Source organism: Mobula hypostoma, chromosome 6 (genome assembly GCF_963921235.1).
Source record: "Mobula hypostoma chromosome 6, sMobHyp1.1, whole genome shotgun sequence".
Classification (NCBI taxonomy): domain Eukaryota; kingdom Metazoa; phylum Chordata; class Chondrichthyes; order Myliobatiformes; family Myliobatidae; genus Mobula; species Mobula hypostoma.
In genome coordinates, this window is record NC_086102.1 from 64,202,684 (window position 1) to 64,229,245 (window position 26,562).

At 40.8% G+C, this 26,562-nt stretch overlaps 1 protein-coding gene across 3 annotated transcripts in view; it reads left to right on the plus strand.

Moving 5' to 3' along the window:
* LOC134348068 (interleukin-1 receptor accessory protein-like 1) overlaps positions 1-26,562 on the plus strand; it is a 1,445,875-nt gene that overhangs the window by 1,352,228 nt on the left and 67,085 nt on the right. The gene's annotated exons all lie outside the window — the stretch shown is intronic.

A 26,562-nucleotide genomic window follows, 5' to 3' on the forward strand; every position in this document is an offset into this window, starting at 1 on the left:
CAATGTTTGGCTATTACCGGAACAGACTTGGAGGTCGTTTGATGTGGCAGAACTGAGGCGAGATGAGCAATGGCAAGGCAGCGGTGTCTGGGCCAGGTCCGAGAGCGAAGAGTGGCCCAAAGTTTGGCAGGTTTAAGTTCCAGGCCAGATTGAAGAGATCAGCGTGACAGGGTCAGAGGCGAGGGGCGGGCCAGTGTTCAGCTCACTGCTCCACAAGGTCTATTTGTCTCTGCACTGAACTGAGGCTGTGGCCTGCAACTAACGGGCTCGCAGATCAGCTGCAGTGATGACTGGCTTCGTGGTTGTGGACTCACTTTTGTGAACTTCAGTTCTGAATGTTATTTGCTTTCTTTTATTTTTTGCACTATTTTTTCTGCACATCGGGCATTTGTCAGTCTTTCTTTTCCATTGGTTCTTTCGTGTTTCTTTATTTTGTGGCTGCCTATAAGGAGACGAATCTCAAGGTTGTAGATAACATAAATACTTTGATAATAAATTTGAATCAAAATTCAAAATTTGAACTTTGAACTTTGATTCTGAAAAACTCAGAAGAATATAAACCTTTCTCTGTATAATATCCTTGTATAACAAGTCCCCTGCAACACCCCCTTCCCCTAAATCACATATGATCTAGCTCCACCTGCATCTGACACTTACTTCATCACAAAAATTTTCCTCCTTCAGCTGGGAGATCAGATCCCTGCACAGTGTTCCAGGTGCAATCTCACCAGACCCCATATTCTTGTGCACAAATCCTCTTGCACATTTTCTTGCCCTAAAGGTCAAAATAGTGTTTGGTTTCCTAGTTGTTCAGGTCCCTCTGACTATCACTTCAATCTCCCGCCAGTTAAAAATGTTCTATTTTTCTATATTTTTCTACCAAAGTGTATGATCTCACATTTTTCACTTCATTTTCCATGCCCTAACCCATTGGCTTGCCCTGCCAATATCCCACTGAATCTGTATCACAAGCAACTTAATATCTTACATTTGATACCCTCATCCAATGAAACAAAACGTTTGGTGCGGAGGTGGGGGTGTGTGGGAGGAGGGATAGATTGATCTTGGAGTAGCTTAAAAGGTTGGCACAACATTGTGGGCCAAAGGGTCTATACTGTGCAGTACTGTTCTATGCTCTAACACCACTGATTTCCACACTTGGTAATTATACCCCCTACATTCCTATCCATATTGTACACCTATATAACGAACAGTAAAATTCACAGCACATTGCTGTACACAGGCTTCCAATCACTGAATGAACTCACTCTGTCACCCTCTACTTCCTGTTTCAAAGTCCACTTTGAATCCAGTTTGCCATCTTGCCTCAGATCATTGAGCTCGGACCAGATTGGGAATCAGACCATCAGGTCCTGGGAATTCATCAGCCTTGCAGAGGAATTTAAAATAATTAGCAATAAGCAGTAGGATAGCTGATAACACATATATGACCCTTGAGAGATACTGATGAATGGCTAAATGTAAGAATCCTTTAATCACTTTGGTCATCAATGAATGATCACTAACAATAGGTGGGATATTTAGTGAATTTTACCTGAAATTTTTATTGGATCGTACCTCCACGTTGCCAAAAGTACTGCTGTTGGTTGATTGAGTAGCTGATAATGGCCGTGAGTTCATGTTCCTCACAGGTGAAGAGCCTGGGAAGGAGCAGCTGCTGCTGATGGTTCACCCTGCACTGTACGTGAGACCTGAGGCTGCATTTCACATCTCTCACTTCAGACACCTGGCCAGTCTGTGCTGAAAACAAGCACAGAAATGTTTACAGTTATATGTCATACTCAGTTTATTTCCGGACCCTCACAGCCACAATAAAATATCCAGATAAGGATAGCCTCTGATATCAGCAAGTAGATAAAGGTGAAGTAAAAGTGCTTTATGTTTTGCTGGAATATAGTGTGCAATTTGTGATAGATTTATCTTCGATCAGGACCCAAGGATGTAGCTCAGGTGCAACTGTCAAACACAAAATAGCTCAACCTGAAAATCTCTTTGGGAGGCAATCTGCCAATGTGCAGAAGTGCAGATGCTTGAAGAACTAGCTGTTATGAAAACAGAATATCTGCTTTCTGAACATATAAATCATCAAGGGAAGTTTCTGAACATCTGGTAAGTCACTCACCTTGGAGTCAGAAGACGGAGATTCAAGACCCATTCTCGAATCGTGAGCCTAGAAACTAGACTGACGCTCCAGAACAATACAGAGGTATCAGCATCTTGTCAGAGATGCTGCCTTTCAGGAAAGATTCACATCTTTCAGGTGAGCTTAAATCTGTCAGAAAAGTTGAAGTCGAGTTTATTGCTATATGCACATGTATACTTGTTATATGACAATAAACTCGCCTTTGACTTGCACCTACAGGTGCAATGAAAAACTTACTTACAACATCATCACAGGCACATAGCACCAGAGAAGCGGTGTTCACAAGAAAAACTTAAACATAAATTATATTCAAATTTTACACTAAAGAACTTACTTCAAGCCAAAAAAGAGGTGCAGTCCATAGCAATACAGTGATTGAGCACTTCTGCATGAAACACTGTTGTAGGAAAGCAACATCCATCATCATAAATCCTCACCACCCAGGCCATGCTCTTTTCTTGCTGCTGCCATCAGGTAGAAGGTACAAGTGCCTCAGGACTCGCACCACCAGGTTCAAGAACAGTTATTATTCCATTACATCAGGCTCTTGAACAGAAGAGAATAACTACACTCATCTATTGAGATGTTCCCACAACCAATGGCCTCACTTTAAGGACTCTTTATCTTGTTATTTCATGCTCTCGTTATTTATTACTATTTATTTATATTCAAGTTTGCACAGTCTGTTGCCTTTCATGCTCCACCTATTCTTTATTGATCCTGTTTATAGCTACTATTCTTTCGCTTTGCTGAGTATGCCCTCAGGAAAGCGAATCTCAGGGTTCTATGTGTTGACATATCTGTATTCTGATAATAAATTTTACTTTGAGCTTTGGTCAAAGCAGTCACAGCGTTACTGTGCAGAGTAGTGATTAGGCTTGTGCAGGTGGATTCAAGAACCAAATGGTTGAAGGGAAGTAGCTGTTCTTGAACCTGGTGGCTCTAGGAAGGTGGAACCATGAACCATGAACCATGAACCAGGAAGGTCGAACACTAAAACTTCAGTTCACCAAGTCCATACTAATCTTTTCACCCATCTGCCTGAATCCCATTAGTGTGCATTTGGATCATATCTTTCTGTGTTCTGCTAATTTAAGTACCTGTCTGAATGCCTCTTCAACATGATTCTAGTTATATCACCTCCATTGGCAGCATTTTCCAGATATCATCCACATCGTGTGTGTAAAAAGAATGAGAGCCGAATTAGACCATTCAGCCCATCGAGTCTGTTCTGAAATTCCACCATGGCTGATTCATTACTCCCCTCAACCCCATTCTCCTGCCTTCTCCCTGTAACCTTTGATGCCCTGACTAATCAAGAACCAATCAACCTCCGCTTTAATTATACCCAATGACTTGGCTTCCACTGCAATCTGTGGCAAAGAATTCCACAGATTCACTACCATCTGGCTGAAAAATTTCCTCCTCACCTCTGTTCTAAATGTACGTCCCACTGTCTGAGGTTCTGCCCTCTTGTCCTAGACACCAACTAGAGGAAACGTACTCTCCACATCCATTCTATCTAGATCTTTCAATATTCAATAGATTTCAAAAAGAAACCTCCCTCATTCTTCTAAAGTCCAGCGAGTATAGGCCCAGAGCCATCACATGCTCCTCATATTGTTAACTCTTTAATTCCCAGAATCATTCTCATGAACCTCCAATGCCAGTAGATCTTTTCTTAGGTAAGGGGCTTAAAATTGCTCACAGTACTCCGTGCAGTCTGACCAATGCCTTATAAAACCTCAGCATTACATCCTTGCTTTTATATTCTCGTCCTCTCAAAATAAATGCTAATATTATATTTGCCTTCCTTTCTACTGATTTAATCTGCGTGTTAAACTTCGGAGAAACCTACATAAGGACTCCCAAGTCCCATTGCACCTCCAGTTTCTGAATTTTTTCCCATTTAGGAAATAGTCTCTGCCTTTATTCCTTCCAGCAAAATGCAGGACCATACACATCTCTGTAGATATTCCATCTGCCACTTTGTTGCCCATTCTCCCAATCTGTCTAAGTCCTTCTGAAGACTCCCTGCTTCTTCCACACTACCTGCCCCTCTGTTTAGCTTCATATCATCCACAAAGTTGGCCGCAAACCCATCAATCATATCATCCAAATCATTTACATATAAACATGAAAAGAAGTGATCCCAACACTGACCCCTCAGATCCCCTTTAAAGCACCTTCCTCTTACCATAAACGTATGCCCTCTTGTTCTGAAACCTCTAATGGGGGAATAAGACCATCTAGTTTATCTATGTCTCTCATAATCTTACATACCGCTGTGAGGTCACCCTCAGTCTCCTTTGCTCCAGGCTAAACAAGCCCAGCCTTTGCATCTCTCCCCAAAACCAAAGTCCTTCACCTTGGTAACATGATGTAAAAGATTTCAAGCGACAGTTTGAAGAAAAAGTGGTGCAGTTCTCTCTAGTCTTCTAGTAGTTATTTATCCCACAACCAGTGGTATTGGTACAAGTTATCTGCTTACATTGTTTTTATAAAACACAGAACATAGAACAGTACAGCACAGGAACAGTCCCCTCAGTCCACAATGTTGTGACAATGTTGTAATCAAATGGCTAACTAAATTAACCTCTTTCGTCTGCACAATGCCCATAATCTTTCATTTTCCTCACAATCATGTGCTTATCTTAACATCTCTTAATAGTCTCTAATATTTCCGCCTCTACCACCCCAGGCAGTGCATTCAAAGCACCCACTACTCTGTGTAGAAAAAACTTGCCCTTCACATCTCCTTTGAAATTACCCCTTAGATGCATGCCCTCCAGTATTAGACATTTCAACCCTAGAGAAAGGTGTAGTCTGTCTACTCTGTTTATGCCTCTCATAATCTTATAAACTTCCATTAGATCTCCCCTTAGCCTCACTGCTCTAGCGAAAACAACCTAAATTTGTCCTACCTCTCTTTATAGGCCATACCCTCTAATCCAGGCTACATCCTGATAAACTTCTTCTGCACCCTCTCCAAAGCCTTGACATCCTTCCTACATTGGGGTGACCAGAACTGTATAAAATACACCAGTTGAGGCCTAATTAGAGTTTTACAAAGATGCAACATAACTTCTTGACCTTTGAACTCAACTAATAAAAGCAAGCATGGCATATGCCTTCTTAACCACCTTATCAACCTGTGTAGCCAGGGAGATATGAATTTGCATCCCAAGATCCCTCTGCTCATCAACACTGATCTTGCCTTGAACAGTGTACTGTCCATTTGCATTTCATCTACCAAAGTGCGACACTTCATATTTGGCCGGGTTAAACTCTATATGCCATTTTCTGCCTATTTCTGAAGCTGATTTATATCACATTGTATTCTTTGCCAGTCTTTTAAGCTAACAGCAATACCACCAATCTTCGTATCATTTGCAAACCTACTAATGCACCCATCTACGTTTTCATCCAGGCTATTTATGTATAGCACAATCAGCAGGTCTCATTACAGATACCTGCAGAATGCTACTAATGACAGACTTCCAACTAGGATAAGTCCCTTCAACCACTATCCTCTGTCTTCTATGGTTGAGCCTGTTCTGAATCCAAATGACCAATTCACCATAAATCCATGCATCTTAATCTTCTGGATGAGTCTTCCCATAAAGGACCTGGTCAAATGCCTTACATATAAACAACATCCACAGCTCTGCCTTCATCAATCACCCTCAATGTCTTGTCAAAAAACTCAATCAAGTTACTAAGGCATAACTTGCCCCAGACAAAGCCCTGCTGGCTCTACCTAATTTGGTCATGGTTTTCTAAATGCTCATAAGTCCAATCACTGAGAGTTCTCTCCAGCGACTTCTCTGATGGGAGACACATTGGTTTATAGTTTCCAGGATTTTCCCTTGTTCCCTTCTTCAATAATGGAACAACATTAGCTACTTACCAGTCCTCTGGGACCTCACCTGTGGCTAGAGAACACACAATAAAATTCTTCAAGGCCCCAGCAATCTCTTCCCTTGCCTCTCTCAGTAATGTGGGGTATATCCCATCAGGCCCTAGGGACTTATCCACCTTAATACCCTTTAAGAGACCCAACACTAACTCCTCCTTTACATCAAAATGCTCAGCACTGATCTCTTTTTCATTATGTCCCCTCTGAGTGCAGCTGTCATATTGTCCCTGATTAGTAATGCAACTTTCCCACTTCTATCGCCCTCTCTAATCACTTCTAAAACATCCAAACCCTGGAATGTTAAGCACCCATTCCTGTTCCTCTCTCAATCAAGTTCCTTAATGACCACATAATCATAGTTCCATAGTTTTCCATGGCTACTTGTGGGGCTTTGCAATGAGTAAATTTGTCACTTCATGCATTGATTCAAGATTCAAAAAACTTTTTTGTCATTCTAACCATACATCAGCTCTGCAGAGCAGAATGAGACAGTGTTTCCCAGGAGCAGTGCAATCATAACATAACAAACGCAACACTAAGTAATAAACATAACAATAAATAGTAAAACACAACAGCCACATGTCAGTTAAAATCAAGTTATAAGTGTCCAGTGCAAGTTAAAAGTGTCCAAAGCAGAGTCAGGTAGAGCAGCTATTTAGCAGTCTGACTGCCTGTTGGAGGAAGCTGTTTAGTAGCCTTGTGGTTTTAGTTTTGATGCTCCTGTAACATTTACCTGATGGCAGAAGAACGAACAGTTCATGGAGAGGGTGTGAGGGGTCTTTAATGATGTACCATGTGTCTGGAGGCATTGACTCTGAAAGAGGTCTTGGACAGAAGGTAGGGAGACCCCAAATAACCTTCTCTGCTCCCCTAACCATCCTCTGCAAGGATTGCAGCAACGTAATCAATCATAGGCTACAGAGCATTTGAGATGTCCAGAGGTCACAAATGGTGGTATATAAATGTAACTTTTTATTCTCTTTTGCCATCATAAATTGTTTAATTCGGATCAAATTAGATCCAGACTGATACAGGCAGCTTTGCATTGGGTGCCAAAGTAAAATCAGCTCATTCTAGCTAAAGTGATTGTGTAAATGCCTCCTTAAGTAGTATGCTTTGTCTGAAATATTGTATGGTGAGGTGTTTATATTGCTGCTTGCTTCATTTATTTTTACCACTTTTCCTCTAATGCTGAACATTTTTGCAACACATGTCACAAATTCATGTCACACATGATTGCAAAACTGCCGAACAAGCTGCCATTTATCATGCACACAATTAAAATGCTGCAATGTTGCTCAAAGCCTCGAAGAGCTATGAATAAAGGGCAGATTAGTAATGATTAGAATTGCTGTTTTACAATAATGAAACATGGCTTGGGATTAATTACCTGCCTTCCTGCTCTATGCACTGATTGTTCAAACAGATATTTACTTAGAGGGAATGATCAGAGAGAATTTATAAACCCTTAATGTTTTCTGCAGACTTCTTCTGATATTACAGTTTATTTTCATCAACCACTGTTGTTTCTAGATCCAAGGAAGACTGCATTCAATTTAGACTTGAAAATTTGCTTAAACATGATGTTAATTTATATATTATCCGTATATATCTTGTAGAATTTTCAAATACTATTAGTTATTTAATTCAGTGTTCACTCCTTATCCACAGCAATATTGCATAGTCTGTCATAATCAGCGAATGAATCTTCAGCAACGTTGTTCTCAGTGTTATTCCCATTTTTGCAGATCCTAAGAACTATGGAATCCTTAAATCCTTTCTGGTTCTTCCCTCCTGTAACCTGAAACCTTTTAAAAATTCTCTGAGTAAAATCACCCTGTCACAGTTTCATGATTCACCTTGCTCTTCCATACATTTAACCATGGTACCAACATAACAGCATTGCCTAAGTCTTGTAATTACATTCCTCAATAATTGTGCATTTTATTCAAAGTTCAAAGTAAATTCGCTATCAAGGTACATACACATCACCAAACCATGACATTCACTTTCTTGCAGCCATTCACAGTAGAACAAACAAATACACTAGAATCGATTAAAAACCTACACACAGTCTGATAAGCAATCAATGTGCAAAAGAAGACAAACTGTGCAAATACAAAAAAATACAAAAAATAAAGATGTAATTCTTAGAACATGAGTTGTGGAGTCCTTGAAAGTGAGTCCATTGGTTGTGGAATCAGTTCAGTGTTAAGGTGAGTTAAGTTATCCACATTGTTCAGGAGCCTGATGGTTGAAGAATATTAACTGTTCCTGAACCTGGTACTGTGAGAACTGGGGCTCCAGTATCTCCTTCCCAATGGTCGCAGTGAGAAGAGAGCATGACCTGGCTGGTGGAAGTCCTTGATGATGGTTGCTGCTTTCTTATGGCAATGCTCCTTGTGGGTGTGCTCAAAGATGGGGAGGGGTTTTACCTGTGATGAACTGGGCAGTATTTAATATTTTATTCCCTCTTCCTGTCAGAGTGTCCAAGTAAGCTGCTCACTGGTATGGATATCAATATATTTTTTTGGGTAAGGGGTTCAAGAATGCTTAGGCTATAAGTTGGAGTTTGGATCTGCCGCAACCTAAGTGAATGTTCAATAGCCAGAAAGTCCTTCTGTTCATGCATCCAAAATTGATCCACATAAGTTAACTATACTTCCCTTGTTAGAGCAGAATGGTTATTATCATTGCTGCTCATTTCTCAAATCACTACTAGAAGTGTAAACCTTAACATTGAATTTATACATTTTTCACACTTACAGAGGCAGCAGCATGCTATTCAGTCTGTTTCACTCGGCTGCTGACCTGTGAGATCGGAAATTTACCAGGTTGCTATAAACAGCAAGGTTGCCATTGACAGTGACAGAATGGGTGGAAAGAATAAGCTCCTTGTATTTCAGATTTAGTCCATTTTGTTAAATGTTTAAATGTAGACTTCTGTTGAACCTTGCCATGGGAAATGCTAATAGAGGCCATGAATCACCAGCACTAACACTCTGTGCTGCTGACACTATTTCATTTACGATGTTGGCATTGATCAGTTACACAGTGTTTTGTTTGTCAAAGTAGGAACATCAGCAATTTTGGCAATAAAATATAAGGTGCAGACCTGGCCTTCATTAAGTTTTAAAGTATTAATTGATTTGAGTAACCAGGATGGAGAAAGAGTAGAGAGTATTTATAAGTTAGATAGATAGAAGAGCACAGCACAGGAACAGTTGTGCTGAACCAGCTAAAAAGTGTAATTCCTTTCTCTTAAAAAAAAGTAAACTTTTTCATTTTGTTCAAGTCAAGTTCACCAAATTACTGGAGGTGACTCAGGTACAGCCTGAACAATCAACTAACTAAAATTCCTTTCAGTAGACAAAACAAGAAAATAGAGATGTGTTTGTGGTGCAGAATTTGTGTGGGCAGGGGATGAACTCTAAAACGAGCACATTGTTGTGAAAGCAATACGATTCACTCACATTTGGGCTGTTAGTCTCTAGAAATCCACCAGGGCAATTGAACTTTAATTGCCTCTGCTCAATAGCAATTAGAGTTGTATGATCAATGATGCCATCACTTGTGTCTTGTCCCATGAAGAACCAAAACAAATGAAGTACACCTAGATGGATGATCAGAACTGCTTCACAATAACTGGGCCCTGGTCACCTCCTATTTTTCTACAGATTCGAAGGGATTTAATTCAGTTCCACAGTGCATAAGAAATAGTCAAGTCACACCTTATGTACTAATGCAAATAGGATGATTATGTGCATCTCGAGGGTAACTGCTCATGTAAAAACACTGATTGTAAATTCTACTATACAAAACTGTTTAACTCTGTGGTAACTATAAGAATAACACTGAACTGGGCAATTGATGAAGGATAGTTGTATCCTATATCAGATGAAGATTCACAGCTGAATATGGACAAGAATAGTCAGACGTGACAATACAGAAGGGTTTGCATGTTGTTAAAAACTAATCAAATCATTCTCCAAAAATCCTTCAAATGGACAATCTATTATCACTTTCCATGCAACGGCTGAAGGAAAAGATCTTTGGGTATGAGAAAGGTTCAGCTGCTGCAAGGCCAATGTTTAATTTCAAAGAAACAACTTTGCCTTTACGCAGCAAGAACTGTTTTATCCTGAGTTAAAAATCGATACAAGTAACCTGCAGTCAGTCAAAGAAAAGGAGGAAACAAAGGAAAGAGAAACACTCAGGATTGCAAAACGAAGCCAGCAAAGGTATTTTATGGAGTTGGAAATAATTAACAGGTTCTTTCCAAAGAATACACAGTGATTATTCTGAGAAAGGGAGTAATTACTTCTTTGTATTGTGTAAAATGGATTGTAGTGACAAATGTTCAGTCCTTCCCTACAACAGTGTGTATTATCAATTAACTGAGATGCATTTTCTCGTCACGGCTTAGCAAAAGAGTTGCTCTCAGTTCATTTCTTTTTGTGCATACTAAGGAACAAATGGTATAGAGCTCATTCCTATTTTACTATATACAGTGCCTATAAAATGTATTCACTCCCCTCACCCAAGAAGTTTTGATGTTTTATTGTTTTACAACATTGAATTACCATGGATTTAATTTGGCTTTTTTTTTACAATGATCTAGTACAGTAGAAGATTCTTTCGTGTCAAAGTGAAAACAGATCTCTACAAAGCGATCTAAATTAATTACAAATATAAAACACAAAATAATTGATTGCATAAGCATTCACCCTCTTTAATATGACTGGTGCAGCCATTTGGTTTTCAAAGTAACATAATTAGTTAAATGGAGATCACCTGTGTGCAATCAAAGTGTTTCAGAATCAGAATCAGAATCAGATTTATTATCACCAGCATGTGTCGTGAAATTTGTTAACTTAGCAGCAGCAGTTCAGTGCAAATAATAAAGAAGAGATAAATCAATCAATCAATTACAGTATATGTATATTGGAGATTAAAAATCATGCAAAAACAGAAATAATATATATTGAAAAAGTGAAGTAGTGTTCACGGGTTCAATATTCATTTAGGAATTGGGTGGCAGCGAGGAAGAAGTTGTTCCTGAATCGCTGAATATGTTCCTTCAGGCTTCTGTACCTCCTACCTAATGGTAACAATGAGAAAAGGACATGCCCTGGGTGCTGGGGGTCCTTAATAATGGATGCTGTCTTTCTGAGACACTGCTCCTCGAAGGTCTCCTGGGTACTTTGTAGGCTGGTATGCAAGATGAAGCTGACTAAATTTATGACCCTCTGCAGCTTCTTTCAGTCCTGTGCAATAGCTCCTCCATACCAGACAGTGAGGCAGCCTGTCAGAATACTCTCCACGGTACAACTATAGAAGTTTTCAAACGTTTTTGTTGACATACCAAATCTCTTCAAACTCCTAATGAAGTATAGTCACTGTCTTGCCTTCTTTATAGCTGCATCAATATGTTGGCACCAGGTTACGTCCTCAGAGATCTTGACACCCAGGAACTTGAAACTGCTCACTCTCTCCACTTCTGATCCCTCTATGAGGATTGATATGTGTTCCTTCGTCTTACCTTTCATGAAGTCCACAATCAGCTCTTTTGTCTTACTGATGTTGAGTGCAAGGTTGTTGGCTGAGACACCAGCAAGTTGGCACATCTTGCTCCTGTACACCCTCTTGTCTCCATCTGAGATTCTGCCAACAACGGTTGTATTGTTAGCAAATTTATAGATGGTATTTGAGTTATGCCTAGCCACACAGTCATGGGTATCCAGAGAGTAAAGCAGTGGGCTAAGCACACACCCTGAGGTGCACCAGTGTTCATCGTCAGGGAGGAGAAGATATTATCACCAATCCGTACGGATTGTGGTCTTCCAGTTAGGAAGTCGAGGATCCAATTGCAGAGGGAGGTACAGAGGCCCAGGTTCTGTAACTTATCAATCAGGATTGAGGAAATGATGGTGTTAAATGCTCAGCTATAGTCAATGAACAGCATCCTGATGTAGATGTTTGTATTTTCCAGGTGGTCTAAGGCCGTGTGAAGAGCCATTGAAATTGCATCTGTCGTTGACCTATTGTGGCGATAGGCAAATTGCTGAGGCAGGAGCTCAGTCTAGTTATGAGCAACTTTTCAAAGCATTTCATCACTGTAGATGTGAGTGCTACTGGGCGATAGTCATTAAGGCAGCTTTAATTGATTGTAGCAAAAATACAACTGTATCTGAAAGGTCCAACTGCTAAAACATAAGTTATGTGTTTTACAAAGAGGATCACTAGACCTGCACTTGATTTGAAATTATACGGTCAAACTCTTGAAGAAAGGTCAGTGTTAAGATTTCTCAGCATGTGGCTGGATAATAAGCTGACATGGAAGCACCATATCAGTAAAATAATTGATAAATATAAAGGGGCAGCAAATACCCTTAGGTGTCTATGTGGGTTTTCTTGGGGTACTATACGAAAATCTCTGTCGACCATTTATATTTGTTTAATTAGATCTATACTTGATTATGGCTGTGTAGCTTATGGCTCACCTTCATCTTCAAATTTTAAATGTTTGGATGTAATACAAGCACAGGCTTGAGGACGGTGTTGTGATGCAGGAAGGTCATCTCCTGTTTCAGTTTTACTGGTCAAAATGCAACAATTACCCACATAGTTGTGGATGCTGAAGTTGATGCTAATATACTGGATTAATTTGAGGGGGCAAAGAAATGATAATCATGTTAAAAATGTGTTAGAAGATTGTTGGTAACATCACAAGAAGAGTGTTTTTAGTTTTGGGTGTCTAGATTCTTATCATGCTCGGAATACGGGTTTGCCATCACAGCAGAATTGGTTGCCTCATTTTGGGCTTAACAGTGTGTGGAGGAAATTTGTCTTTACAAAGTTGTAATTTGTTCAGATTCTTTTTAAGTTTTGATTAGTCTTAAAACAGATCATTCTAACAGTCATCAGATTTACTGCTGGAGGCTCTTCAAACTTCATTTCACATTCGAAGTATTGATTTACATGTTTTCTTCTGATGGGTGCCAGCACACAGAGGTGTTGAGGGAAATGAGCAGGTTGAAGTTTGGCCAAAAAAGCTGTTAAAAGGTCAACTCTGGATATAGACCATGCACTCAGCAAAGCAGAAGCCAAGGTGTTAGTGGGGCTAAGAATTAGGGGACTATGGCAAGGCTTGTGAGCTAGTGGGCATCAGTGGAGACACCTTTGCAGACTGCATAAAACTGTTGCATTCATGGGAGAAGGGGATGGAACAAGAAAGGATTATACTGACTTGATTTATAATTGGGCATACTATGCTTAATTATTCCTTATAACTTATTGGAAAACATCACTCTGGGGAGTGTAGGTTTTGTCATCACTGTGAAAAAGTTGAATACATTCTTTTACAATGAAAGAATATAAAGTTGAAAGAAAACAAATGTAGGTTGCACCACTATCTTTGGGTCACTTAAAAACTTTACTAAGTTATGACAGTGACTTTAATTCACAATATTGTCTTTCATTATTTACAATCTATAGGGCTTTTGGGATAATTTAGTTTCATTTGATAAAGAACCGGTAGGGGTTTCATTTTCCAACTTTCTACAACACACTTCTGTCCAGTTGTGGTGGTTCTGCACCTTTAAGTTGGTTTGTCAAATGCCATTAAAAGTCAGAAGAAAAAGAATGTCCAACTGCTGGTGAGTCAATATCATAGCAAAAATGACACCATGAAGACAAAAGAACACTCCAAGCAACTCCATGAAAAGGTTATTGAAAAGCACAACTCAGAAGGCAGATATAGGAAAATTTCCAAGTCACTGAATATCCCTCAGAGTACAGTTAAGTCAATTGTCAAGAAATGGAAAGACTATGGCACAGTTTTAAATCTGCCTAGAGCAGGCTGTCCTCAAAAACTGAGTGACCGTGCAAGAAGGGGACGAGTGAGGGAGGCCACCAAGAAACCTGTGACAACTCTGGATGAATTACAAACTTCAGTGGTTGAGATGGGAGAGACTATGTATACAACAACTGTTGCCCAGGTGCTTCACCAATCACAGCTTTATGGGAGAGTGGCAAAGAGAAAGTCACTGTTGAAAAAAAACTCACATGATATTTCAGCTAGAGTTTACCAGAAGGCATGTGGGAGACTCTGAAGTCAGCTGGAAGAAGGTTCTATGGTCTGACGAAACAAGGGTTGCCAACTTTCTCAAGGGACAAAATAAGGGACAAAAGTAGCAGTTAAATACGGGACACTTGTGTTTACTCCGAGAGAGACTACCATGACCGTGAAGCCTTGCGCGGGCACCTGTCTGTGCATGTGTGACGTGCGCATACATGTACATGCCGATTTTTTTCTACAAATCGATTTTGGCTTAATCTTCCCAATTCTGATACACTGTACACACATTATTTCTACTTTATATAGGCTGTGTATTTATCATGTCATTCCTGTGTTTACTATGTGTTAGTGTTATTTTAGGTTTTATGTGTTATTGGTATGATTTTGTAGGTTATTTTTTGGGTCTGGGAATGCTCAAAAATTTTTCCCATGTAAATTAATGGTAATTGTTTTTGTACTTTACGCTATTTCGGCTTACGAACGGTTTCATAGGAACGCTCTACCTTAGCGGGAGAAATACGGGATAAGGGCGGTCCCATATGGGACAAACCAATTTAGCCCAAGATACGGGATGTCCCAGCTAATACGGGACAGTTGGCAACCCTAGATGAAATCACAATTGAGCTTTTTGGCCATCAGATTAACACAATGTTTGGCATAAGCCAAACACTGCACATCATCAAAAACACACCATCCCTTCCGTGATGCATGATGGTGGCAGCATCTTGCTGTGGTGATGCTTTACTCCAGCAGGCCTTGAAAGGCTTGTGAAGGTAGAGGGTAAAATGAATCCAATAAGATACAGGGAAATCCTGCAGGAAACCCTGATACAGTCTGCAAGAGAACTGCGACTTGGGAGAAGATTTGTTTTCCAGCGAGACAATGACCCCAAGCATAAAACTAAAGCTACACAGGAATGGCTTAAAAACAACAAAATTAATGTCCTCAAGTGGTCAAGTCAGAGTCCGGACTCCAATCCAATTGAGAATTTGTGGCTGCAGTTAAAAAGGGCTGTTTACTCATAATCCCCATACAATCTGACAGAGCTTAAGCAGTTTTGTAAAGAAGAATGAGGAAAAATTGCAGTGTCCAGATGTGCAAAGCTGATAGAGACCTATCCACACAGACTCAAGGCTGTAATTGCTGCCAAAGGTGCATCTACTAAATGGTAACTTGAAGGGGGTGAGTAATTATGCAATCAATTATTTTGTGTTTTATAATTGTAATAAATTTAGACCAATTTGGAGAAGTTTGTTTTCATTTTTACATGAAATAGTCTTTTCTTTTGATCAGTGTGGGAGAAAGAGCCAAATTAAATTGACTGTGATTCAATATTGTAAAACAATAAAACATAAAAACTTCAAAGGGGTACTGTATAGCATGAAATGTGCACTAGAGAGATAGCTTAGAATTGTCAAAGCAGTAAAGAAACAGGTATGTAAAACTACAGTTTGCAAAGGAATTTCAGAACTACAGAACAACGTCACATTCCACATTAGACTGCACTATTGCTGAGCTACTAATGTATGGATATGGAGAATACAGTTGAGTTGAGTTCAGCCATCTCTTGAGTAAAGAAGGACAGCGAAATGACTGAGACATGCACATTTACAACTCAGGCCATGGAGTGAGGAATTTTAAAGAACAGAGTCTGTGTGCCAGTACCAAGATATATGATACCTTCCTCAAATTGAGAAGTAGAAGCAAAAGCAATAGGACAAAACCCTGTATGGAGTTTAAACACTAAAATAATGTTCAGATATACAGTATGTGCTTTCCAAACAGGGTAAGAAGTGTAATGAAACTGCATGGCTTATATGTATGATTAAAGCAGATGCTCAGATTAGCTAGAGAGAATGCAATGGATAAAATGTGTGTGTTTTATCAGTTCTCCACGTCACTAATGAATCATTATGTTCCTGACATTACGTACAGCTGAAATAGATACCCACACATACGTTACAGATGTCAGCTTAATAAGCATCTCAATAGATAAAATCCAGTGCCAGGAACTGTTTCGGGCTACAAGGCTGAATGAATCTTGACAGTGTTCCTACTTTGGATTTATTTGCCAGTATGAAAGTATTGTTGTTCATGTATGTAGGTCTCTTGGGCCTCCATTGTCTTTACAGTAAGCTCACAATCTTTTACATTACAGCTTTACTCTCCACGCTGGACATCGGATCCAGCCCAGCACCCTCTCTTCACAGAGATGCTAAGTTATTTGATGAGGCTACACAGAGTTAGAGTGAATGAAGAATTAAACCCAAATGCTGTGCAAGTATTGAAGATTATAACAGACCCTGAAGAAATAGGAGATCATCCATGAGCTTGAAGTAAAAAGCAAATTGATTTGTTTCATCTGACAGAAAGATTAAGCATGTGTCATCAGTGGGTCACCTCAGGCACAATTGTTCAGCACAGTTGAAGCTGATTATATAAAGCTGTTGCAATCCTTAATCAAGACGTGATTTTAAAATAAAGATAAATATCTGACACCAATAGCCACAACCAGTACTCTGTGCTGGCAGTAGCGTACATGCAAATGAACAGTGCCAAGCTTTTTAGCGTTTCAGCATCCATCGGTTTCTTTTCAGCAATTGAGTCTTTGCACACAAACGTGCATATGTATGTGAGTCAAATTGCTCGTGTTCTTCCCAGTGGTAAAGTAAGTCTACCTCATTGCATAATGTCTACAAAATAATCAGAGAGAAGAATCACATCAAGATGTACAAGATGCCATGCTGAATATGGCTGACTAATTGTTGAACTGCAATATGTGGCACTTATTATTCTTACATTAATGAAAGTACTGTACATACTGAAAATAAGGAGATACTACTGTTGATTATGAGAGATTTGTGCTCCCCTTTTAACACTGAAGCCTTCTTGCTCCAGTACATTTTATACAGATATATCTTAAGCTTTAAATTGCAATATTCTGTAGCATGCTATTCTGTTAATTGCCACTCATTCCATAGGGATCAGTGGGATAGGCCATTTAAGCTAGGGACGGGTGATCTTGCACGTAAATTCCTTAAAATACTATTATTGCAGTATTTCAAGGAGATCTTTCCAGATTTAATAAGAAATAATACTTATTACTGGCTATAATTAAACAGCAGCACTTGTGATTTGAACCCAGTAATTCAATTCACAGCACAATTCAGAACGCAATTCACTTGGTTGCCCAGAACCTTGAGCTCAAAAGTATCTTTTTTTAAATTACTGTTTATTCAGATGCTGTTCTGTGATAGTTCAGAGGACCGGAACCTTGTCCAGATGCCAGATGTAGTTATTTTGGTGTGCTACTCTCTTGTCATGCCTCCACCTCTGTATATCCAACTAGTCCAAAATGAGGCTTCCCATAATTAAAGACAACTCGTGTTCTCAATTTAGTTTTTATTTGCCCAGTGATACTTCTTTTGCACAGTAGTTGGTTGTCTGTTTTTGCCTATTTATAGAAACATAGAAACATACAAATCCAGACATCCCACCCTGCAAAAACTCATTTCAGGGAGGTCTCAACCTCATAGCAGTCTGTGTCAATTAATTTGTTAATTTTGCAAGACATCAGATTCACAAGTGTTTTGTGAGACAGCTGACCTCTGAATTCTGTCTTAATGTGCCATGTTCACAATAGCTGCTGTCTTGGTTGATGAGCAGGCATAGTTTTTTGCTATTTCTGAATCAGGAAACATTTTCCTGAACAGCTTGCCTGTGTGCTTACACACCTGCAATGGCAGGTTATGCTCAGCGATGAAAGATGTAAAGTACACCTCAGCTCTAGTGACCTTCTCTGTCAGACTTTGGTTTTCTGCTGAAAAGAACTGTGAAATACTTGAGCAGCTTTCACTGCGCTTAGCCTCCCTAATATGTCGTGGTCCCTAAAAGAAATAAAAGCATAAGGTGTATCCTTATTACAGGTGTGCGCTGCTTAACGTCCATTCGGACAACGTCAGATCACATATACGTCCATAGTCACACACACACACACATATTGCCTGCAATAATCAAGATCAGAACTTACTTTTTTACATCGAAATGGGGGATTTTAAATAAGTGATTTAGAAGTTCTGTATCTTCAAGTTCAATTTTATTGTCATCTGAGTGATTGTCTACAAATGAAACAACCTCTGTCCGGACCACGGTGTAGCCACAATACATATGTCACGCACACCACATAAAACAATATATTACCATATTATTTGATAAAGTGTAACTCAAAATGCATATAAAGTGAGCAGCACAGGTAAACAGTTTGCTGTCCTAATGACGAGACCTCGGTGGGGGCCGGGTATTTATTAAAATCGTTTTTACTTCTGAAAACAGCTGCGCTTAAACCCAGCCCATTGTGGGCTTCGATGTACCTGTAAGTGGAAGTGTTTCAAGAAAAAATACCCGAAGAATTTGCTTGCTGCAAGCGCGTTTTTAGAGATGTCTTTGTGGACGATTTTGGAATTTTGCTCCAATTTAAACCCCGCTCTAATCCTCTTTAAGACACCAATGCGCCCCGCCCGTATAGGACAGTTTAGTGTAGTCAGGTTGTCACCGCCAGCCTTGGGAATTTCTTTGCTAGGCTTTTGTACTTCATCAGCGACAGTTGTCCGGATCATTTCAGCATCATTACAGACGGCAGTAATTGAACTGATGGAATATGGAAGAGAGAGAGAGGTCGACTGTAAAGCCCACCCACAGAGAAAACTGATAGGTCTACTTAGCACAAAGAGAGATCAAGCGGGATTCATTCATTTTCTTTCTTTCTTTTTTTTCCCTCTCCCTTTCCCTCTCTAAAAAATCGATTTCCGGGATATTGTGTATAATTTGCGGGCATCAGGGAGCCGCTATCGATATGCAGGAGACTCCTGGGAGGGGTGGGATGTCTGCAAGTCTATAGCACATTACAGGCCCTTCAGCCCACAATGTTGTGCCAACCATGTATTCCCTACCACATAGCCCTCTATTTTTCTAAGCTCCTTGTACCTATCTAGGAGTCCCTTAAAAGACTCGTATTGTGTCCTCCTCTACCACCTTCATATATTTATGTATAGTTTTTTGTAAATTCTCTTGTGTTTCTATATTTTTCCTGTAAATACCTACATGAAAATGAATTTCAGGGAAGTATATGGTAACATACATGTACCTTGATAACAAGTTCACTTTGAACTTTGAAGTTTGATCCTGTCCTGGTGCATTTTACACATTGTAATCTCCAACCAAGGCCATTTACTTTCTTGTGGCACAATCAATACATTATTCTTGTTTTAAATTTCCCTTCTTCACCAGATTTAAATCCACTCACACATTGTTTGGACCCCTGATGAAACTCTTGAGCTTTCTGTACTTTGTTCCACTGGGTGGAGCAGGCTGGAACCAACCCACTGCCCGTTGCCAGCTGCGATGCCTCTTGCTCCCACTCATCTCACCTGGATGTAGAGGGCCCACCTCATCTCACCTGGATGCTCCCACTCATCTCACCTGGATGCTCCCACTCATCTCACCTGGATGTAGAGGGCCCACCTCATCTCACCTGGATGCTCCCACTCATCTCACCTGGATGCTCCCACTCATCTCACCTGGATGTAGAGGGCCCACCTCATCTCACCTGGATGCTCCCACTCATCTCACCTGGATGCTCCCACTCATCTCACCTGGATGCTCCCACTCATCTCACCTGGATGTAGAGGGCCCACCTCATCTCACCTGGATGCTCCCACTCATCTCACCTGGATGTAGAGGGCCCACCTCATCTCACCTGGATGCTCCCACTCATCTCACCTGGATGTAGAGGGCCCACCTCATCTCACCTGGATGCTCCCACTCATCTCACCTGGATGTAGAGGGCCCACCTCATCAGACCTCAGCACTGCTGGGTCATGCAGAGGTGTCCTGAGGACCTGTTCCCTGGATGTACTCCCTGCCCTGAATAGGCTTTGACAGAAGGCAAAACTGGTGGTGGGGTTTTGATTTCTGTCAAAGATTTTCTGGTGAGTACAATAGTTTTTAGATTAATTTTAGTACTATTAAAATAGATGTAAACAAAGACAATATTAGATAATGACAAACTCATTAGGATACATAGAGATGGTTAACAATATTAAACATAACAGTGTAACATGTAACTTAACTTTCCCATTCCATAGACTGAGAACTATTGAGTCTTGGATTTTCTGCCAAGTCTGACTAACTACTGGTCCTGGAAACGATTTTCCCCAACATTGGCAGTGTTATACCAACAATTCTGATCTCTCCTTGTGGTGCAGCAACAGATGAGGTTAACTCTTAATCTCACACTTGTGGTGCGTCCTACACTATCTTCATAGTGAACATCTGTACACTCGGGAACAGCTGGCCTTTGTGAGGTAGACTCACCCCGATCGGTAGCTGTCACTTGCCTCTGCCTATTGTCAGACACGACCTTCCTCAACTCTTCCATCTCATTGCCCTTTGGTTACCTGAACAACGAAGTGAATGCCAGCTGATTTGAGTGGTCTCCTATTGGAACACAGTGTTTTCGAAGTATGATAATTTTTGTGTTCTCCTGAGTGCCTTGTACAAACACTATGCCATGGCTTGAACGCAAACACGAGGAAATCTGCAAACACTGGAATTTTTAGCAACACACACAAACGTTGCTGGTGAACGCAGCAGGTCAGGCAGCATCTCTAGGAAGAGGTACAGTCGACGTCTCAGGCTGAGACCCTCCGTCAGGACTAACTGAAAGAAAAGTTACTAAGAGATTTGAAAGTGGGAGGGGGAGGGGGAGATCTGAGATGATAGTAGAAAACAGGAGGGGGAGCGATGGAGCCAAGAGCTGGACAGTTGATTGGCAAAAGGGATATGAGAGGACCATGGGACAGGAGGCCTAGGGAGAAAGAAAGGGGGAGGGGGGAAACCCAGAGGATGGGCAAGGGGTATAGTGAGAGGGATAGAGGGAGAAAAAGGAGAGAGAGAGAAAAAGAATGTGTATATATAAATAAATAAATAAAAAGATGGGGGTACGAGGAGGAGGTGGGGCATTAGCGGAAGTTTGAGAAGTCAATGTTCATGCCATCAGGTTGGAGGCTACCCAGACGGAATATAAGGTGTTGTTCCTCCAACCTGAGTGTGGCTTCATCTTGACAGTAGAGGAGGCCGTGGATAGACATATCAAAATGGGAATGGGACGTGGAATTAAAATGTGTGGCCACTGGGAGATCCTGCTTTCTCTGGCGGACGAGCGTAAGTGTTCAGCAAAACGATCTCCCAGTCTGCGTCGGGTCTCGCCAATATATAGAAGGCCGCAATGGGAGCACCGGACACAGTATATCACCCCAGCCGACTCACAGGAGAAATGTCACCCCTGTCTGGGGCCCTGAATGGTAGTGAGGGAGGAAGTGTAAGGGCATGTGTAGCACTTGTTCCGCTTACACGGATAAGTGCCAGGAGGGAGATTGGTGGGGAGGGATGGGGGGACGAAGGGACAAGGGAGTCACATAGGGAGCGATCCCTGCGGAAAGCAGAGGGGGGAGGGAGGGAATGATGTGCTTAGTGTTGGAATCCCGTTGGAGGTGGCGGAAGTTACAGAGGATTATATGTTAGACCCGGAGGCTCGTGGGGTGGTAGGTGAGGACAAGAGGAACCCTATTCCTAGTGGGGTGGTGGGAGGATGGAGTGAGAGCAGATGTGCATGAAATGGGGGAGGTGCGTTTGAGAGCAGAGCCGATGGTGGAGGAAGGGAAGCCCCTTTCTTTAAAAAAGGAGGACATCTCCTTCGTCCTGGAATGAAAAGCCTCATCCTGAGAGCAGATGCAGCAGAGATGGAGAAATTGCGAGAAGGGGATGGCATTTTTGCAAGAGACAGGGTGAGAAGAGGAATAGTCCAGACAGCTGTGAGAGTCAGTAGGCTTATAGTAGACATCAGTAGATAAGCTGTCTCCAGAGGTAGAGACAGAAAGATCCAGAAAGGGGAGGGAGGTGTCAGAAATGGACCAGGTAAACTTGAGGGCAGGGTGAAAGTTGGAGGCAAAATTAATGAAGCCAACGAGCTCAGCATGCGTGCAGGAAGCAGCGCCAATGCAGTCGTCGATGTAGCGAAGGAAAAGTGGGGGACAGATACCAGAATAGGTTTGGAACATAGATTATTCCACAAAGCCAACAAACAGGCAGGCATAGCTAGGACCTATATGGGTGCTCATGGCTACAGCTTTAGTTTGGAGGAAGTGGGAGGAGCCAAAGGAGAAATTATTAAGAGTAAGGACTAATTCCGCTAGATGGAGCAGAGTGGTAGTAGAGGAGAACTGGTTAGGTCTGGAATCCAGAAAGAAGTGGAGAGCTTTGAGACCTTCCTGAAGGGTGATGCAAGTATATAGGGACTGGATATCCATGGTGAAAATAAAGTAGTGGGGGCCAAGGAACTTAAAATCATCGAAAAGTTTCAGAGGCCATGGCTTGGAGCCTGATATTCAAGCCTAACATGTCCATCACATCTCCATCACAGCAGATCATCCTTGGGACCGTTTGAGTACAGATAACTGAGATGGCAGTAGTATTATATTGGATTGGCAGTATTCAATTCTCAACACTGTGCTTCCAAGACCCTAGGAGCTCTTGGGTCCCAGCCTCCTGCTGTTGTGATGCTTACTTCTTTGCAGTATTTGGCAGTGGTAGATATGACACATTCATGCTGCAAAGTTCATCAAATGACTCATGCTTTAGCCAATAATTCCTACGAGCTCACCATGGAAACCATTGGCCCTTTCCACTGTTCCACTGCCAGCTTTAAATGGTGTAGGTAAACAAAGAATAATATCATTTACAGTACAACCGCAGTACAGACTTCATTGATTAGCAGAGGCATGCCAGAAGGGGTAGTTTGTGGGTAATTTGCATTTCCCAAGTTAATTTCGGCATAATAATCATGAAGTAGTAATTATCGAATGCTAGCACTGGATTGACACATCAAATTATGCTATAAACATTTATTCTCAAGATAGAACAGTGATTTGAGAAATATGTTGATGCATAGTCACTAAAGCAAATATCTCCAGTACCGAATAAAACATCCAGAAATTAGATTGTTTCCGATGTTGGGGAAGTCCAGAACAAGGGGTCACAGTTTGAGGATAAAGGGGAAGCCTTTTAGGACCAAGATTAGGAAAAACTTCTTCACACAGAGAGTGGTGAATCTGTGGAATTCTCTGCCACAGGAAACAGTTGAGGCCCGTTCATTGGCTATATTTAAGAGGGAGTTAGATATGGCCCTTGTGGCTACGGGGATCAGGGGGTATGGAGGGAAGGCTGGTGCAGGGTTCTGAGTTGGATGATCACCATGATCATAATAAATGGTGGTGCAGGCTCAAAGACGCGAATGGCCTACTCCTGCACCTATTTTCTATGTTTCTATGTTTCTAATCATTCACTGCAGCTTCAGAACTATCACTGGAGTGGCATTAATAGCCACAAAGAACCAGTTCTCCAGATGATCCAGTGGCCCTCTTCTGAAGATAACCTGGGAAAATCTTCATAGAAATGTTTTTCCTATGCTCTCAGTCACTTTGTTTCCTGTCTTCATTGTAGGAGTTCAATTACTTTTTGTGTATTGACAAGCACTTCATGCAAGAGCACACTATAAGTGTTGCTGGACTAAGGGAGCTCGTGGGTCGAAGACTCCATTCAGAAAGGTCATGCCATAACTTGTCTACGACAATAGAGAATGTAGTTATAGTTGGGTCATGTCGCCTGTTTATTCTATCCTTGAACTATGTTGGATTTAGTTCACAGGTTTTGTACACGTAAAGGATTAATCTGGCCTTGAGGGGACCTATGCCTGCATTTTACACTCTCATTAGAGCTGGTGTGAATCGAACTTGGAAAGTTATCCTGCCGAGGCAAATACATTCTTCATGCTCCCTCGCATTCTGACTGTTTCTCAATTGGAGCATCCATCAGGGATGTGTTATAAATTTATAGATGGTATTTTGTCCAGGAAGTTCAAGGCTGATATCTAATATTTGTGTTTTAGGCTCCTGGGAATCCAGGGGTAATGTGAGAGGGTGGGAAAGAAGTGTGATGTAGCAGATGAGCCAAAATGTTGAACAAGCTCAAAGCACTGTGTAGACTATTCAAGCTCTTAAATTCATTAGTTAATTACTATTATCAATCCTTGCTTTTAGTGATCTATTTTTTGTTGGTCTGTAGCAGTTGCATAATGGATGTATTTTACCTTCTGTAGGTTTAAATGTAACATCTCATTAAATGACACTAAAGCCATGTTCAGATCTTCACTAATGGCAAAAAATAAAGCCAAAAATCTGGTAATCCTGTCACTACAATGTCTGCAATTTGTTAAGTGAATATACTGAAATTGAGAGCCAGAGACCATATCCATTTCGTTTTGGAGAGCTTATCACACTGTTGATACACAGTTCACCCAAATTTATCTGAAGGGCTACATTTTAGGTGTTTGCAAACTAGGGTCTGCTGCTTGGCCCCATCACTTCATATTGTGCTGAAGGGAGAGCGATATAAAGTACATAAAACTTACCACTCTTTCAGCCTACCGGCATTGCTTTTTGTGTTTCTTCAGTATAACTAGAAATTATTTTGTGTGTAGTCCAGTTAGTAGACATTGCATAAAATGTAAAACTCCAGAGCCATTGAAATCAATTAATCAATAGCTTCCAGAGAACATACATTTAAGAAGAAATAGAGCTCATTGACAAGCTAATATTCCATTTTGAGGAATGCTCGCTGTTGATGTAGTTTGTAGTCGTTAATGAACTCCACTGATCTAACTTCAGTTTGTTGCAATAAGATCAATCAAGAAGGGCATGAGTACGGTAAATATAATGTTGTACACTTATTGGTTTTCCACAACATTCTGTAAGTTTAAATGCAATGTCTCATTAAGTGATGCTAAAGCCATGTTCTGATCTTCACTGTTAGCAAAAAATGAAGTCAGAGATCTTGTTTGCTATTTTTTTTTGTTAAATGAGAATACTGAGATTGAAAGAGCCAGACCCCAAAATCATTTTGTTTTGGAGAGCTCACCTCACTGTTGGCACAGGTTTCACCCAGATTTGTCTGAAGGGTGACAGTTTAGGTGTTTGCAAATTGGAGCCTAGCAACTGTTCAACGTGCAATTTTCCAGTCATTTGTAGTGCCCCATCTGCCATGTTGCTTAGTGATCAAGGAGCATGATTGAATATTTATGACAATGAATAACATTCAAATTCAAGTCCAAGGCTAAAAGTCAACTCTTTCAGGAATTAACATGCAAACACTTAATGAAATAAATCACAAATTCAATTAAGTAATTCCTGGCATAATAGGAAGGTAGGCCTTGCAACATAATCATACAGTTGAATGCCTCGTTGACTTGTTTGTGGTTGCTAGTTAGTCTTGGGGTATTTTTTAAAATATCCTTTTTTCCTGCCTCTGGATGGTTAGGTTTGACTGAAGAGAAGATATATGCAGTTGCTGCACTGGTATTGCTGCCCTTGGGCCTCATAATTGAACGCAGGCAAGGAATCAGGAGAGAGGGGAGCAATCGAAGATACAGGGAGAGGGTAGACACAGGGCAGGTCTTCAGAGAGTATTCCCCCCAACATAAATTCTCACCAGACCAATTTATGAGGCACCTCATTTCCAACGAGGAGCACGGTGAAGACTCTTGTCATGCTGGAGTCTACAGTTTGCTGAGATAACATAAGTCAGCACAAACTGGACAAGGAACTGAAAACATCCCTGTTCTTGATCATTATTCACTGGGAAAAGGTGTTGTGAGACCACTCTTGGTAACATACATTTTAAGAAGTATTTGCGAGTAATTTCATTGCTCTATTTCATCAGGATGTTCCGGAAATCTACAGATATTTGACAAAGATGCTTAAGAAGATGTCCGGGATTTTTTTCAATCTTGTTTCACTGTGTGTCTACATATGTTTATCTTTTCACGTCATCAACAAAGTGTGATTTTACTGTTCCTACCATTCTCTCAGTAGTAATTTCATTCTAACTGTATGGAAAGGATATTATCTTAGTGGTAAGAGACTGCAGAGCTCTGAGCTGCAGAGAGATCTCAGTGGCCAAGTGCATGGTTCACAAAAGACTCATATGCAGAAACCACAGATAATTAGAAAAGCTGACAGTTTTGTTTTAGTTATTATGGAGGGAAGTGAATACAAAAGTAGGATTGTTATTTTTCAATTGTATAAGACATTGGGGAGACCATCTGGAGCATTGTTTACAGTTGTTACCCAACTGAAGTAAGGATGCAATTCTGGAGCATTGTTTTACCAGAGTGATAACATAAAAGAACAGGTTGTCTTATAAGGAAGGTGGGACAAGATAGGCTAGGTAACACAATTGAAACCAGTAAGATTCCAAAGGGACTGTTGAGGGAGAATTCAGAGTAGT